General features: G+C 38.3%; 1 long non-coding RNA gene across 2 annotated transcripts in view; it reads left to right on the top strand.

Moving 5' to 3' along the window:
* Nucleotides 1-10,120, top strand: part of LOC133047576 (uncharacterized) — a 35,380-nt gene extending 25,260 nt beyond the window's left edge. The window contains exon 4 of one of the 2 annotated variants that reach the window (XR_009690779.1): nucleotides 8,582-10,120. This is a non-coding gene — a long non-coding RNA (uncharacterized LOC133047576). The remainder of the gene's footprint in view (nucleotides 1-8,581) is intronic. The other variant, XR_009690778.1, reaches the window with a different exon arrangement.
* Nucleotides 10,121-15,569: the final 5,449 nt, after the last annotated feature.

Below are 15,569 nucleotides of genomic sequence, written 5' to 3'. Positions count from 1 at the left end.
ACTGGAAAACCCATAGCCTTGACCAGACAGACCTTTGTTGGCAAAGTAATGTCTCTGCTTTTTAATATGTTGTCTAGGTTGGTCATAACTTTCCTTCCAACGAGTAAGTGTCTTTTAATTTCATGGCTGCAGTCAACATCTGCAGTGATTTTGGAGCCTAAAAAAATAAAGTCTGACACTGTTCCCACTGTCTCCCAATCTATTTCCCATGACGTGATGGGACCAGATGCTATGATCTTAGTTTTCTGAATGTTAAGCTTTAAGCCAACTTTTTCACTCTCCTCTCACTTTCATTAAGAGGCTTTTTAGTTCCTCTTCACTTTCTGCCATAAGGGTGGTGTCATCTGCATATCTGAGTTTATTGATAATTCTCCCAGAAATCTTGATTAAAGCTTGTGCTTCTTCCAGCCCAGAGTTTCTCATGATGTACTCTGCATATAAGTTAAATAGCCAGGGTGACAATATACAGCCTTGACATACTCCTTTTCCTATTTGGAACCAGTCTGTTGTTCCATGTCCAGTTCTAACTGTTGCTTCCTGACCTGCATACAGGTTTCTCAAGAGGTGGATCAGGTGGTCTGGTATTCCCATCTCTTTCAGAATTTTCCACAGTTTATTGTCATCCACACAGTCAAAGGTTTTGGCATAGTCAATAAAGCAGAAATAGATGTTTTTCTGGAACTCTCTTGCTTTTTCGATGATCCAGCAGATGTTGGCAATTTTATCTCTGGTTACTCTGCCTTTTCTAAAACCAGCTTCAACATCTGGAAGTTCATGGTTCATGTATTGCTGAAGCCTGGCTTGGGGAATTTTGAGCATTACTTTACTAGCATGTGAGATGAGTGCAATTGTGCAGTAGTTTGAGCATTCTTTGGGATTGCCTTTCTTAGGGATTGAAATGAAAGTTGACCTTTTCCAGTCCTGTGGCCACTGCTGAGTTTTCCAAATTTGCTGACATATTGAGTGCAGCACTTTCACAGCATTGTCTTTCAGGATTTGAAATAAGCTCAACAGGAATTCCATCTCATCCACTAGTTTTGTTTGTAGTGATGCTTGCTAGGCCCACTTGACTTCACATTCCAGGATGTCTGGCTCTAGTGAGTGATCACACCATTGTGATTATCTGGGTTGTGAAGATATTTTTTGTACAGTTCTTCTGTGTATTCTTGCCACCTCTTCTTAATATCTTCTGCCTCTGTTAGGTCCATACCATTTCTGTCCTTTATTGATCCCATTTTTGATGAAATATTCCCTTGGTATCTTGAATTTTCTTGAAGAGATCTCTAATCTTTCCCATTCTGTTGTTTTCCTCTATTTCTTTGCATTGATTGCTGAAGAAGGCTTTCTTATCTCTCCTGGCTATTCTTTAGAACTCTTCATTCAAATGGGAATATCTTTCCTTTTCTCCTTTGCTTTTCACTTCTCTTCATTTCACAGCTATTTGTAAGGCCTCCTCAGACAACCATTTTCCCTTTTTGCATTTCTTTTCTATGGGGATGGTCTCTTGTACAATGTCACAGATCTTTATCCATAGTTCATCAGGCTCTCTGTCTATCAGATCTAGTCCCTTAAATCTATTTCTCACTTCCACTGTATATTCATAAGGCATTTGATTTAGGTCATATCTGAATGATCTAGTGGTTATCCCTACTGTCTTCAGTTTAAGTCTGAATTTGACAATAAGGAGTTCATGATCTGAGCCACAGTCAGTTCCCGGTCTTGTTTTTGCTGACTGTATAGAGCTTCTCCATTTTTGGCTGCAAAGAATGTAATCAATCTGATTTCAGTGTTGACCATCTGGTGATGTCCGTGTATAGAGTCTTCTCTTGTGTTCTTGGAAGAGGGTGTTTGCTATGACCAGTGCGTTCTCTTGTCGAAACTCTATTAGCCTTTGCCCTGCTTCATTCCGTACTCCAAGGCCAAATTTACCTGTTACTCCAGGTGTTTCTTGACTTCTTACTTTTGCATTCCAATCCCCTATAATGAAAAGGACATCTAGTAAACAAAAATGGATGACAATGGGTGAATTTAATTCAGATGACCTTTATATCTACCACTGTGGGCAAGAATCCCTTAGAAGAAAAGAAGTAGCACACATAGTCAACAAGGGAGTCCAAAATGTGGTACTTGGATGCTGTCTCAAAAATGACAGAATAATCTCATTTTGTTAGCAGGGCAAACCATTCAATGTCACAGTAATCAGATCTATGTACCAACCTAAGAAACTGAAGTTGAATGGTTCTATGAACACCTATAAGTGTTTCTAGAACTAACACCTGCTCCCCTCACCCCCGCTGAAGAAAATGCCCTTTTTATTATAGGGGGCTGGAATGCAAAAGTAGGAAGTCAAGAGATACGTGGAGTAGGAAGCAAATTTGTCCTTGGAGTATAAAATGAAGAACAGAATCTAGCTTTTTTTTTTTTTTTTTTTTTCTGAAGAGAACACATTGGTCATAGAGAACAACCTTTTCCAACAACACAAGAGATGTCTCTATGCATGGACATCACAAGATGGTCAACACCAAAATCAGACTGATTATATTCTTTGCAGGTGAAGATGGAGAATCAGTATACAGTTAGCAAAAACAAGGCCTGGATCTGACTGTGGCTCAGATCATAAGCTTCTTATTGGACAATTCAAGCTTAAAATGAAGAAATTAGGGAAAACCATTGGACCAGTCAGGTATGAACTAAATGAAATCCCTTATGATTATACAGTGGAAGTGACAAATAGATTCAAGGGATTAGATCTGGTAGACGGAGTGCTTAAGAACGATGGGTGGAGGTTTGTAGCACTGTATGAAAAGTGGTGACCAAACTATCCCCAAGAAAAAGAAATGCAAGAAGGCAAAGTGGTTATTGGAGGAGACCTTACAAATATCCAATAAAATAAGAGAAGCAAAAGGCAAAAGAGAAAGGAAAACATATACGCAACTGAATGCAGAGTTCCAAAGAATAGCAAGAGAACTCAGAAAGCCTTCTTAAATGAGTAATGGAAACAAATAGAGGAAGGCAATAGAAAGGGAAAGCCTAGAGACCTCTTTAAGAAAATTGGAGGTACCAAATCACTGCAGATGCTGATTCCAGCCATGAAATTAAAAGATGCTTGCTCCTTGGAAGAAAAGCTATAACCAACCTAGACAGCATATTAAAAAGCAAAGACATCATTTTGCCAACAAAGGTCTGTCTAGTCAAAGCTATGATTTTTCCAGTAGTCATGTGTGGATGTGAGAGTTGGACTGTCAAGAAAGCTGAACATCAAAGAATTGATGCGTTTGAACTGTGGTGTTGGAGAAGACTCTTGAGAGTCCCTTGAACTGCAAGGAGATCCAACCAGTCCATCCTAAGGGAAATCAGTTCTGAATACTCATTGGAAGGACTGAAGCTGAAGCTGAAAATCCAGTACTTTGGCCACCTGATGCAAATAATTGACTCATTGGAAAAGACCCTGATGCTGGGAAAGATTGAAGGCAGGACAAGAAGGGGACAACAGAGGATGAGATGGTTGGATGGTATCACCAACTCGACGGACATGAGTTTGAAAAAGCTTCAGTAGTTGGTGATGGACAGGGAAGCCTGGCGTGTTGTAGTCCATGGGTTCTCAAAGAATTGGACATGACTGAGTGACTGAACTGAACTGAGCTGAAGGGACTATTTCACGAAAAGATGGGCACAATAAGGAACAGAAACAGAAAGGACCTAACAGAAGTAGAAGAGATTATGAAGGGGTGGCAAGAATACATAGAAGAATTATACAAAAAAGGTATTAATAATCTGGATAACTGTAATGGTGTAGTCACTCACCTAAAGCCAGACATCCTGGAGTGTAAAGTCAAGTGGGCCTAGAAAGTATCACTATGAACAAAGATAGTGGAGATGATGGAATTCCAGCTGAGCTATTTCAAATCTTAAAAGATGATGCTTTTCAAGTGCTCAACTCAATATTCCAGAAAATTTGGAAAACGCAGCAGTCTTCCCTGGTGGCTCAACAGTAAAGACTCTGCCTGCAATGCAGGAAACTGGGTTTGATCCTTGGGTTGGGAAGATACCTTGGAGAAGGGAATGACAACTCACTATGGTACTATTGCTAGAGAATCCCATGGACAGAGGAACCTGACGGTTTGCAGTCCATAGCGTCACACAGAGCTGGACATAACTTAAACAAATAAGTAACAACAGTGTTCACAGGACTGGACAAGGTCAGTTTTCATTCCAATCCCAAAGAAAGGCTATGCCAAAGAATGTTCAAACTACTGTACAATTGTGTTTATTTTACATGCTAGCAAGGTCATGCTCAAAATCCATCAAGCTAGGCTTCAATATTACGTGAGCCGAGAGCTTTCAGATATATAAACTGGATTTAGAAAAGGTAGAGGATCCAGAGATTAAGTTGCCAGCATCCATTGGATCATATAAAAAGCAAGGGAATTTTAGAAAAGTTTCTGCTTCATTGACTAGGCTAAAACCTTTGACTGTATGGATCATAACACACTGTGAAAAATTCTTAAAGTAAATTCTTAAAATACCAGACTAGTTTACTTGTCTCCTGTGAAACCTGTATGCAAGTCAAGAAGCCACAGTTAGAACTGGACATGGAACCATGGACTGGTTCAAAATTGGGAAAGAGTATATCAAGGCTGTGTATTGCCACCCTGCTTATTTAACTCATATGCAAAGTACATCAGGCAAAATGTCAGGTTGGATAAGTACAAGCTGGAATCAAGATTGCCAGGATAAATATCAACAACCTCAGTTATGCAGATGATATCACTCTAATGGCAGACAGCAAAGAAGAATCAAGAAGCCTCTTGATAAAGGTGAAATAAGGGAATGAAAAAGTTGGTTTAAAACTCAACATTCAAAAAGCTGTGATCATGGCATCTGGTCCCATTACTTCATGGCAAATAGGGAAAATGTGGAAATAATGACAAATTTTATTTTCTTGGGTTCCAAAATCACTGTAGATGGTGACTGCAGCCATGAAATTAAAAGACACTTGTCCCTTGCAAGAAAAGCTATTACAGACCTAGATTGTGTGTTAAAAAGCAAGGAGATCATATTGCCAACAAAGTACCATCTAGGCAAAGCTCTGGTTCTTCCTCTAGTCATGTACAGATGAGCGAGTTGGACCATAATAAAGGCTGAGTGCTGAAGAATTGATGCCTTTAAATTGTGTTACTAGAGAAGACTCTTTAGAGTTCCTTGGACTTCAAGGGGTCTTCCCTGGTAGCTCCACTGGTAAAGAATCCACCTGCAATGCCAGAGAGCTCAGTTAAATTCCTATTTCAGGAAGATCCCCTGGAAAGGGATAGGCTACCCACTACAGCATTCTTGGGCTTCCCTGGTGGCTCAAATGGTAAAGAATATGCCTGCAATGCAGAAGGTCTGGGTTTGGTCCCTGGGGTTGGAAAGATCCCCTGGAAGAGGGCATGGCAGCCCACTCCCGTATTCTTGTCTGGAGAATAATTTTGGGTGGGCTTCCCTATTAGCTCGATCAGTAAAGAATCTGCCTGCATTTCAGGAGACCCAGGCTCACTCCCTGGGTTGGGAGGATCCCCAGGGGAAGTAAATAGTTACTCTCTTAAGTATTCTTGCCTGGAAAATCTCATGGACAGAGGAGCCTGGTGGGTACAGTTCATGGGGTCACAAGAGTTGAACTATAAGGGGATCAAACCAGTCAATCCTAACAAAAATCAACTCTGAATACTCAATGGAAGCACTTATGATGAAGCTGAAGCTCTAATACTTTGGCCATATGATGGGAAGAGCCAACTCATTGGAAAAGACCCTGATTCTGGCAAAGATTGAGGGCAGGAGTAGAAGGGGGTGACCAAAGATGAGATAGCTGGATGGTATCATGGATTCAATGGACATGAGTTTGGGCAAAGTGTGAGAGATAGTGAAGGACAGGTAAGACTTCCTTCCCTGCAAACTGGAGTGCTGCATTTTATGGGTTCACAAAGTCCGACATGATTTAAATTCTGAACAATTATAGTAATGTTTTCTTTACAGAAATGTCTGTTTAGGTCTTTTGCTGATTATTTCATCAGGTTGTTTGTTTTTCTGATACTGAGATACATGAGCCACTTGGGTATTTGAAAATTAGTCCTGACAAAGCACTACTATTAGTCAGTACATTTCATTTCTTTACCAATGGTCAGTGCCCTGCAGGTATATTAGCAAAACAGTTCAGGCCAATTCCAAACTTACTGGACTTAAACTTCACAGTGTAACATATCAAACAGTTCATAGACTGGCACTGCTTTTCAGATTATACTTGGAGTGGCACTGATGTATGGGCATCTGGATCAAGAACAAGAACATGACCAACATCTATTCTGAATTTATAATTATCACTTTCTTGCCTTTCTTTATAGTTTTCACATGATTTTTGTTGTTTTTTTGTTTTTGCATGTCATTGGGATAATGAAATATATGGTTTTATGTCTTCATTCTGTCATTCAGAATCATTTTGTAAGATTCACCCATGCTCTTAAATACAGTTGTAATTTCCTCATTTTCATTGCAGTAGAATATGTGCTGTATATATCCATTTGAATGTTGATGGACATTTTGGTTGTTTTCTATCTTTAACTACTAGAAATACTGTTGTTCTTATGACTTTTTATGCATGTTTTCACAATTTTATTGGCTATATAACTAAAATGAAACTGTGATGTGATGGATTATTCACATATTAAACTTCGGTGGTTACTGCCAAATAGTCCATCAAAGTGGTTATACAAATTTACTTTCCACCAGCAGTTTAAAATCTCCTTTGCTTCAAATCCTTGCTAATACTAATGCTGTTGATGTTTAAGTTTTTCCATCCTGGTGAGTGTGCAGTTGAATTTCACTGTGGTTTTAATTGGTGTTTTTCTGATTATGGAGGAGGCTGAATATCTTTGACTGCTGAGATAGATGCTTAACCTATTCAAGTCTCTTGCCTATTTTTCTATTGATTCTATTTTTCTTATTGATTTGTAGCAGTACTTTTTGTATTCTGAATATGAACCTTTCTTCAGATATATATGTTACAAATATATTCTCCCAGTGTGCAGACACATTTTCTGTCTTTTAAAGGTTTCTGACTTTATCTGTCACTACTCACCTTGCCTGTTGAAGTTTAGAGATCCCTATATGCAGGACTTTAGACAAGGATTCAAGTGCAAGTGGTTTATTTTAGAGTTTATATCAGGAGTGAAAAAGTCAAATAAGATCGCTAATCAGAAGGTTCCTATCAATCAAGTTACCTTGAAAGTTTAATCACACCAAGAAATTAATGAACCAGTGTAGAAAGTGTGCATTAGAGGTATCACATCCAAGGAATAAGCAAATAAAAGTGTTTTTAAAAAATTCTGTACAGCTGTTCTTGAGATAACTCCCAGGGGTAAATTAATTTCAAGGAGCAAATTACTTTTAGCCTACCACCTGAGCAGATCAAATAACCCCAACAGTGCGAGAAAACAAAGGAATGAAAGTGCTAGTAGTTGGCTGGTGTTCACTGAAGTGCTAAAAGTGAGATGGTATAGACAAAATACCAGAGCACTTACAAACTTTCTCTTTTAGAATTTCTTTCTTCTTCTTTTCCAATCTGGATTCCTTTTATTTCTTTTTCTGCTCTGATTGCTGTGGCCAAAACTTCCAAAACTATGTTGAATAGTAGTGGTGAGAGTGGGCACCCTTGTCTTGTTCCTGACTTTAGGGGAAATGCTTTCAGTTTTTCACCATTGAGAATAATGTTTGCTGTGGGTTTGTTTTATATAGCTTTTATTATGTTGAGGTATGTTCCTTCTATTCCTGCTTTCTGGAGAGTTTTTATTTTTTTATTTATTTTTTATCATAAATGGATGTTGAATTTTGTCAAAGTCTTTCTCTGCGTCTATTGAAATAATCATATGGTTTTTATTTTTCAATCTGTCAATGTGGTATATTACATTGATTGATTTGTGGATATTGAAGAATCCTTGAATCCCTGGGATCAAGTCCACTTGGTCATGTTGTATGATCTTTTTAATATGTTGTTGAATTCTGTTTGCTAGAATTTTGTTAAGGATTTTTACATCTATGTTCATCAGTGATAGTGGCCTGTAGTTTCTTTTTTTGTGGCATCTTTGTCAGGTTTTGGTATTAGGGTGATGGTGGCCTCATAGGATGAGTTTGGAAGTTTATCTTCCTCTGAAATTTTCTGGAAGAGTTTGAGTAAGATAGGTGTTAGCTCTTCTCTAAACTTTTGGTAGAATTCAGCTGTGAAGCCATCTGATCCTGGGCTTTTGTTTGCTGGAAGATTTCTTATTACAGTTTCAATTTCTGTGCTTGTGATGGTTCTGTTAAGATTTTCTATTTCTTCCTGGTTTAGTCTTGGAAAGTTGTACTTTTCTAAGAATTTGTCTGTTTCTTCCAAGGTGTCCGTTTTATTGGCATATAGTTGCAATAATAGTCTCTTATGATCCTTTGTATTTCTGTGTGGTCTGTTGTGATCTCTCCATTTTCATTTCTAGTTTTATTGATGTGATTTTTCTCCCTTTGTTTCTTTATGAGTCTGACTAATGGTTTGTCAATTTTATTTATCTTCTCAAAGGAATCCAGATTGGAAAAGAAGTAAAACTCTTACTGTTTGCAGATGACATGATCCTCTACATAGAAAACCCTAAAGACTCCACCAGAAAACTACTAGAACTAATCAATGAATATAGTAAAGTTGCAGGATATAAAATCAACACACAGAAATCCCTTGCATTCCTATAAGCTAACAATGAGAAAACAGAAAGAGAAATTAAGGAAAAAATTCCAGTCACCATTGCAACGAAAAGAATAAAATACTTAGGTAGGGATATATCTACTTAAAGAAACAAAATACCTATATATAGAAAATTATAAAACACTGGTGAAAGAAATCAAAGAGGATGCAAATAGATGGAGAAATATACTGTGTTCATGGATTGGAAGAATCAATATAGTGAAAATGAGTATACGACCCAAAGCAATCTATAGATTCAATGCAATCCCTATCAAGCTACCAACGGTATTCTTCACAGAACTAGAACGAATAATTTCACAATTTGTATGGAAATACAAAAAACCTCGAATAGCCAAAGCAATCTTGAGAAAGAAGAATGGAACTGGACAAAGAATTAATCTCAAAAATATACAAGCAAATCCTGCAGCTGAATTCCAGAAAAATAAATGACCCAATCAAAAAGTGGGCCAAAGAACTAAACAGACATTTCTCCAAAGAAGACATACAGATGGCTAACAAACACATGAAAAGATTCTCAACATCACTCATTATCAGAGAAATGCAAATCAAATCTACAATGAGGTACCATTTCACACCAGTCAGAATGGCTGCTATCCAAAAGTCTACAAACAATAAATGCTGGAGAGGGTGTGGAGAAAAGGGAACCCTCTTACACTGTTGGTGGGAATGCAAACTAGTATGGCACTATGGAGAACAATGGTGGAGATTCCTTAAAAAACTGGAAATAGAACTCCCATATGACCCAGAAATCCTACTACTGGACATACACACTGAGGAAACCAGAATTGAAAGAGATACGTGCACCCCAATGTTCATCGCAGCACTGTTTATAATAGTCAGGACATGGAAGCAACCTAGATACCCATCAGCAGACGAATGGATAAGAAAGCTATGGTACATATACACAATGGAATATTACTCAGCCATTAAAAGAATTCATTTGAATCAGTTCTAATGAGGTGGATGAAACTGGAGCCTGTTATACAGAGTGAAGTAAGCCAGAAAGAAAAACACCAATACAGTATACTAACGCATATATATGGAATTTAGAAAGATGGTGACAATAACCCTGTATGCAAGACAGCAAAAGAGACATAGATGTATAGAACTGTCTTTTGGACTCTGTGGAAGAGGGTGAGGTGGGATGACTTGGGAAAATGGCATTGAAACATATATATTATCATATGTGAAATGAATCGCCAGTCCAGGTTCGATGCACGAGACAGGGTGCTTGGGGCTGGTGCACTGGGATGACCCAGAGGGATGGGATGGGGTGGGAGGTGGGATGGGGGTTCAGGATGGGGACCACATGTACACACATGGCAGATTCATGTCGATGTATGGCAAAACCAATACAATATTGTAAAATAATGAGCCTCCCATTAAAATAAAAAAAAAAAAAAAAGAATTTATTTCTCTTGCTTGAGCATACTAGCTAGAAACTCTGGTCCATATTAGATAAAAGAAATGATAGTAGCTTTCCTTGCATGGATCTTGGTCTCAAAAAGAAGGCTTTTACTATTTTATAGTTCACTACAATGTTTGCTATATTTATAATAGATTTATTATAAATACCCTTGATCAAATTAAGGAAGCTCTCTTCTACCCATGATTTTTTAAAAATCACAAATGGATATTAAATTATATAAAACATTTCCTGCATCTAATATGATAATAGGGCTTCCCTGGTAGCTCACATGGTAAAGAATCTGCCTACAATGCAGGGGACCTGTGTTCAATTCCTGGGTTGGGAAATACCTTGGAGAAGGTAATGGTAACCCACTCCAATATTCCTGCCTGGAAAAATCCCATGGACAGAGAAGCCTGGTGGGCTATAGTCCATGAGGTTGCAAAGAGTCAGGCACAACTGAGTGACTAACACTTTGAAATGAATGTGATAATGGTATAATTTTTTCTCATTTTTTCTGTCAATGTGGTGAACTACATTGATTAATTTTTAAATGCTCCAACTAACCTTGCATTCCTGGAATAAACCTGCCTTGTTTGTTTTGGTTACTAAATATTACAGAGTTCATTTTGCTCATATTTAGTTTAGGAGTTTTGCATTTGTATTCTATATGAGACTAGCTATTTTTTTTTTTTTTTTCTCTTAATCTAACTCGAGTTCTTTTATGAAAGTTGTGATGCTTTCATTAAGCAATTGGGAAATGTTTCTTCTTTTTGTATTACACTGAAGAATTAGTATCTTTTTGGCATTTTTCCTTTCTTAAATGTTTGGAAGAACTTGCTGGTAAATGTGTCTTGCTCTCAAGGAAAGATCTAAACTGAGATGCATGAGTTCATCTTGTTTCTAATTGTGATGAGTTAGAATCATATTTCAGAGAAGGCTATGGCAACCCACTCCAGTATTCTTGCCTGGAAAATCCCATGGATGGAGGAGCCTGGTAGGCTGCAGTCCATGGCGTTACTGAGAGTCAGACATGACTGAGCGACTTCATTTTCACTTTTCACTTTCATGCATTGGAGAAGGAATTGGTAACCCACTCCAGTGTTCTTGCCTGGAGAATTCCAGGGATGGGGGAGCCTGGTGGGCTGCCGTCTATGGGGTCGCACAGAGTCGGACATGACTGAAGTGACTTAGCAGCAGCAGCAGCAGAATCATATTTATGGTAAAACAAAAGACATAATCTATTTCTGAATAAAAGGTAATTGCTTATGAAGTAAACGTTAAAATGCTGATCTTTTGAGCTATTAAATATCCTGTTCCCATATTTGTATAACCTACTCATTCCCTAAGATCTAGGTAATTTTATGTCTTGGAAAGACACTTCATTATAACTCTAGTCCATAACTATCTGCTTTGAATTTATGTGCTATTTTAAAAATTAATCAGTTTATTTTTATTTAGGCTGTGATGGGTCTTTGTTGATGGCAGTTGGGTTGTCTCTAGTTCCAGTTTGTGGGCTCTAGAGCACCTTGGCTCTCTAGGTGGGGGCATGTGGGCTCTAGAGTGCATGAGCCTGCCTGCCTTGCCCACATCACGCACATTAAAAGGCAGATTCTTAATCCACTGGACCACCAGGAAGTCCCTGAACTTATGTGTTAGTGATGGACATTTAACCTAATGACATTTCTCAAATTGTTTTAACTTTTTATATGGGAATATTTTAAATAATTTAAATTAAAGATTCAATTTCTTTTATATTTGTATGAATATTCATACTTTTTATTCTTTTGCATCACTTTTGTCAAATAGTACTATTTAAGCAATGTTTTCATTTTATTAAAATTTTTAATTTTATTAGCTAAGTAATTCATAAGAATCTTTTTATTATATTTGTAATAAAAAATGTCTCTACACTTCTAACACTGGTTATTTTTGCCCTTTACCTTTAGTCACAGGACTCTATCAAATTTATTGGTCTTTTCAAAGAACCATATATGGCCTTATTGATACCATATTATCTTTTATTTTTTTTTTTTATTGATATATGCTATCTTTTAATTTTCTTTTGCTTTACTCAGCCCTCAGCCACTCAGGGGAAAAGTGACCATAAATATCAGGCTTTGCATTTGTGACTCATAATTCTTTACTGTCTTAGCTTTTAAAAACCTGATTGGAAAAGTTTACAAATTTTAAGTGTTTAGTTTTTCCCAATTGTCCTCAAAGATAGGGTTGGTAAAAATTATCTGATCCACTATTACCAAAAATGGAAGTCCCCAATTATTTATTTTTTGACATTTTTTTGACATTGCATCATCTTATGTTTTATTTGTTTCTGAAAACTTTCTCAGTGACTCTTGGAAAGAAGCGAATTCTACAATTAAAACTGCATTAATCAACAAATCAAACCTCCTAGAGTAGAGTAGGGGAGGGAACAAATGACTTAAACTCTCAGGGTGTTAACTCATTTATGGGCTTGCATCTGTTGTTATGCTCACCATTAAAGTTCAAGAGTGTATCCAAATGCATCATTAAATAATACTCAGTGTGATGGGAGATAAAACATGTGGGATGAAATAACATTTCTAAGTGTTCCTTGCTCCCTCTCCACCTTTTCATTAGCATCTCCTGAAATTCTCTTTTATACACCAGACCAAGTTGTTAGACCTCAGTTACCCTCTTATAAACTATAAACAAGAGCTGTAAATCTGTTCAGTTCAGTTCACTTCAGTTGCTCAGTCATGTCCAACCCTTTGTGACCCCATGGACTGCAGCATGCCAGGCTTCCCTGTGTATCACCAACTCTCGGAGCTTACTCAAACTCATGTCCATTGAGTTAGTGATGCCATCCAACCATCTCATCCTCTGTCGTCCCCTTTTCCCCCTGCCTTTAATCTTCCCCAGCATCAGGGTCTTGTCCAATGACTTGCTTCTTCCCATAAGGTGGCCAAAGTATTGGAGTTTCAGCTTCAGCACCAGTCCTTCCAATGAATATTCTGGACTGATTTCCTTTAGGATGGACTTGGATCTCCTTGCAGTTCAAGGGACTCTCAAAAGAGTCTTCTCCAACACCACAGCTCAAAAGAATCAATTCTTTGGTGCTCAGCTTTCTTTATAGTCCAACTCTCACATCCGTACATGACTACTGGAAAAACCATAGCTTTGACTAGACGGACATTTGCTGGTAAAGAGATGTCTCTGCTTTTTAATATGCTATCTATGTTGGTCATAGCTTTTCTTCCGACGAGCAAGAGTCTTTTAAGTTCATGGCTGCAGTCACCATCTGCAGTGATTTTGGAGTCCAAAAAAATGAAGTCTCTCACTGTTTCCATTATTTTCCCATCTATTTGCTATGAAGTGATAGGACTGGATGCCACGATCTTATTTTTCTGAATGCTGAGTTTTAAGCCAACATTTTCACTCTCCTCTTTCACTTTCATCAAGGGGATCTTTAGTTCTTCTTCACTTTCTGCCATAAGGGTGGTGTCATCTGCATATCTGAGGTTATTGATATTTCTTCCAGCAATCTTGCTTCCAGCTTGTACTTCATCCAGTCTGGCACTTCCCATGATGTACTCTGCAGTTAAGTTAAATAAGCAGGGTGACAATATACAACCTTGATGTACTACTTTCCCTATTTGGAACCAGTCTGTTGTTTCATGTCCAGTTCTAACTGTTGCTTCCTGACCTGTATACAGATTTCTCAGGAGGCAGGTCAGGTGGTCTGGTATTCCCATCTCTATAAGACTTTTTGGGCTTCTGCCATAGCTCAGTTGGTAAAGAAGCCCTCTGCTTTGCAGGAGACCCTGGTTCAATTCCTCGGTTGGGAAGACCCCCTAGAGAAGGGAAAGGCTACCCACTCCAATATTCTGGCCTGGAGAATTACAGGGACTAAGTCCACAGGGTTGCAAAGAGTTGGCCATGACTGAGCAACTTTCACTTTAAGATTTTCTATAGTGTGCTGTGATCCACACAGTCAAAGACTTTGTCATAGTCAGTAAAGCAGAAGTAGATGTTTTTTTTCTGGAACACTCATGATTTTTCAATGATCCAACAGATGTTGGCAATTTGATCTATGGCTCCTCTGAATTTTCTAAATCCAGCTTGGACATCTGGAAGTTCACAGTTCATGTACTATTGAAGTCTGGTTTGGAGATTTGAGCATTACTTTGCTAGCATGTGACATGAGTGCAATTGTGTGGTAGTTTGAACATTCTTGGCATTCTCTTTCTTTGGGGTTGGAATGAAAACTGATCTTTTCCAGGCCTGTGGCCACTGCTGAGTTTTCCAGATTTTCTGGTGATGTCCATGTGTAGAGTCTTCTCTTGTGTTGTTGGAACAGGATGTTTGCTGTGACCACTGCATTCTCTTGGCAAAACTCTATTAGCCTTTGCCCTGCTTCATTCCATACTCTAAGGTCAAATATGCCTGTTACTCCATGTGTTTCTTGACTTCCTACTTGTGCATTCCAGTCCCCTTGAATGAAAATAATATCTTTTTTGAGTGTTAGTTCCAGAAGGTCTTGTAGGTCTTCATAGAAACCTTCAACTTCAGCTTCTTCAGCATTACTGGTTGGGGCATAGGCTTGGATTACTGTAATATTGAGTGGTTTGCCTTGGAAACAAATGGAGATCATGCTTTCGTTTTTGAGAGTGCATCCAAGTACTGCATTTCAGATTCTTTTGTCGACTATGAGTGCTATTTCTTTTCTTCTAAGGAATTCTTTCCCACAGAGTGGATATAATGGTCATCTGAGTTAAATTCACCCATTCCTGTTCATTTTAGTTCACTGATTCCTAAAATGCAACATTCACTCTTGCCATCTCCTGTTTGACCACTTCCAATTTGCCTTGATTCATGGACCTAACATTCCAGGTTCTTATGCAGTATTGTTCTTTACAGCATTAGACTTTACTTCCATCACCAGTAACACCCACAACTGTAATACATTTATATTAAATAAGCCACTTTGGGGCTTAAATATGACAGGAAAAACTTCAGATGAGTATTTACCAGAGAAAAAGGCACTAAGACGGAAGTAACAATAAGGGAGCATTGTTATGTATAGCAGAGGGTAGGATTGAGAAATCTACCTTAGCTTGGGATCCCATAACGATATACCATAAATGGAATTTTTAAACAACAGATGTTTGTTTCTCACAGTTCTGGTGGCTGGGAAATCCAAGATCAAGGTGTCAGTTGATTCAATTCCTGGTGATGACAATTTTCTTAACTCTACTTAGCTATCTTCTTGCTGTGCCTCCCATGGTGGAGAGAGAAAGAAAGCACCTTTTGGTGCCTCCCTCCGCCCCCCACCCCTTTTCCTAGTACCTCTTTTATAAGGGCAGTAGTTCTCCGTGGGGCTTCCCTGGTGGCTCAGTTGGTAAATAACTTGCCTGCAAT

Source organism: Dama dama, chromosome 27 (assembly GCF_033118175.1).
Source record: "Dama dama isolate Ldn47 chromosome 27, ASM3311817v1, whole genome shotgun sequence".
In the NCBI taxonomy this organism is placed as follows: Eukaryota; Metazoa; Chordata; class Mammalia; order Artiodactyla; family Cervidae; genus Dama; species Dama dama.
This window is presented reverse-complemented; position numbering and strand designations above follow the sequence as displayed.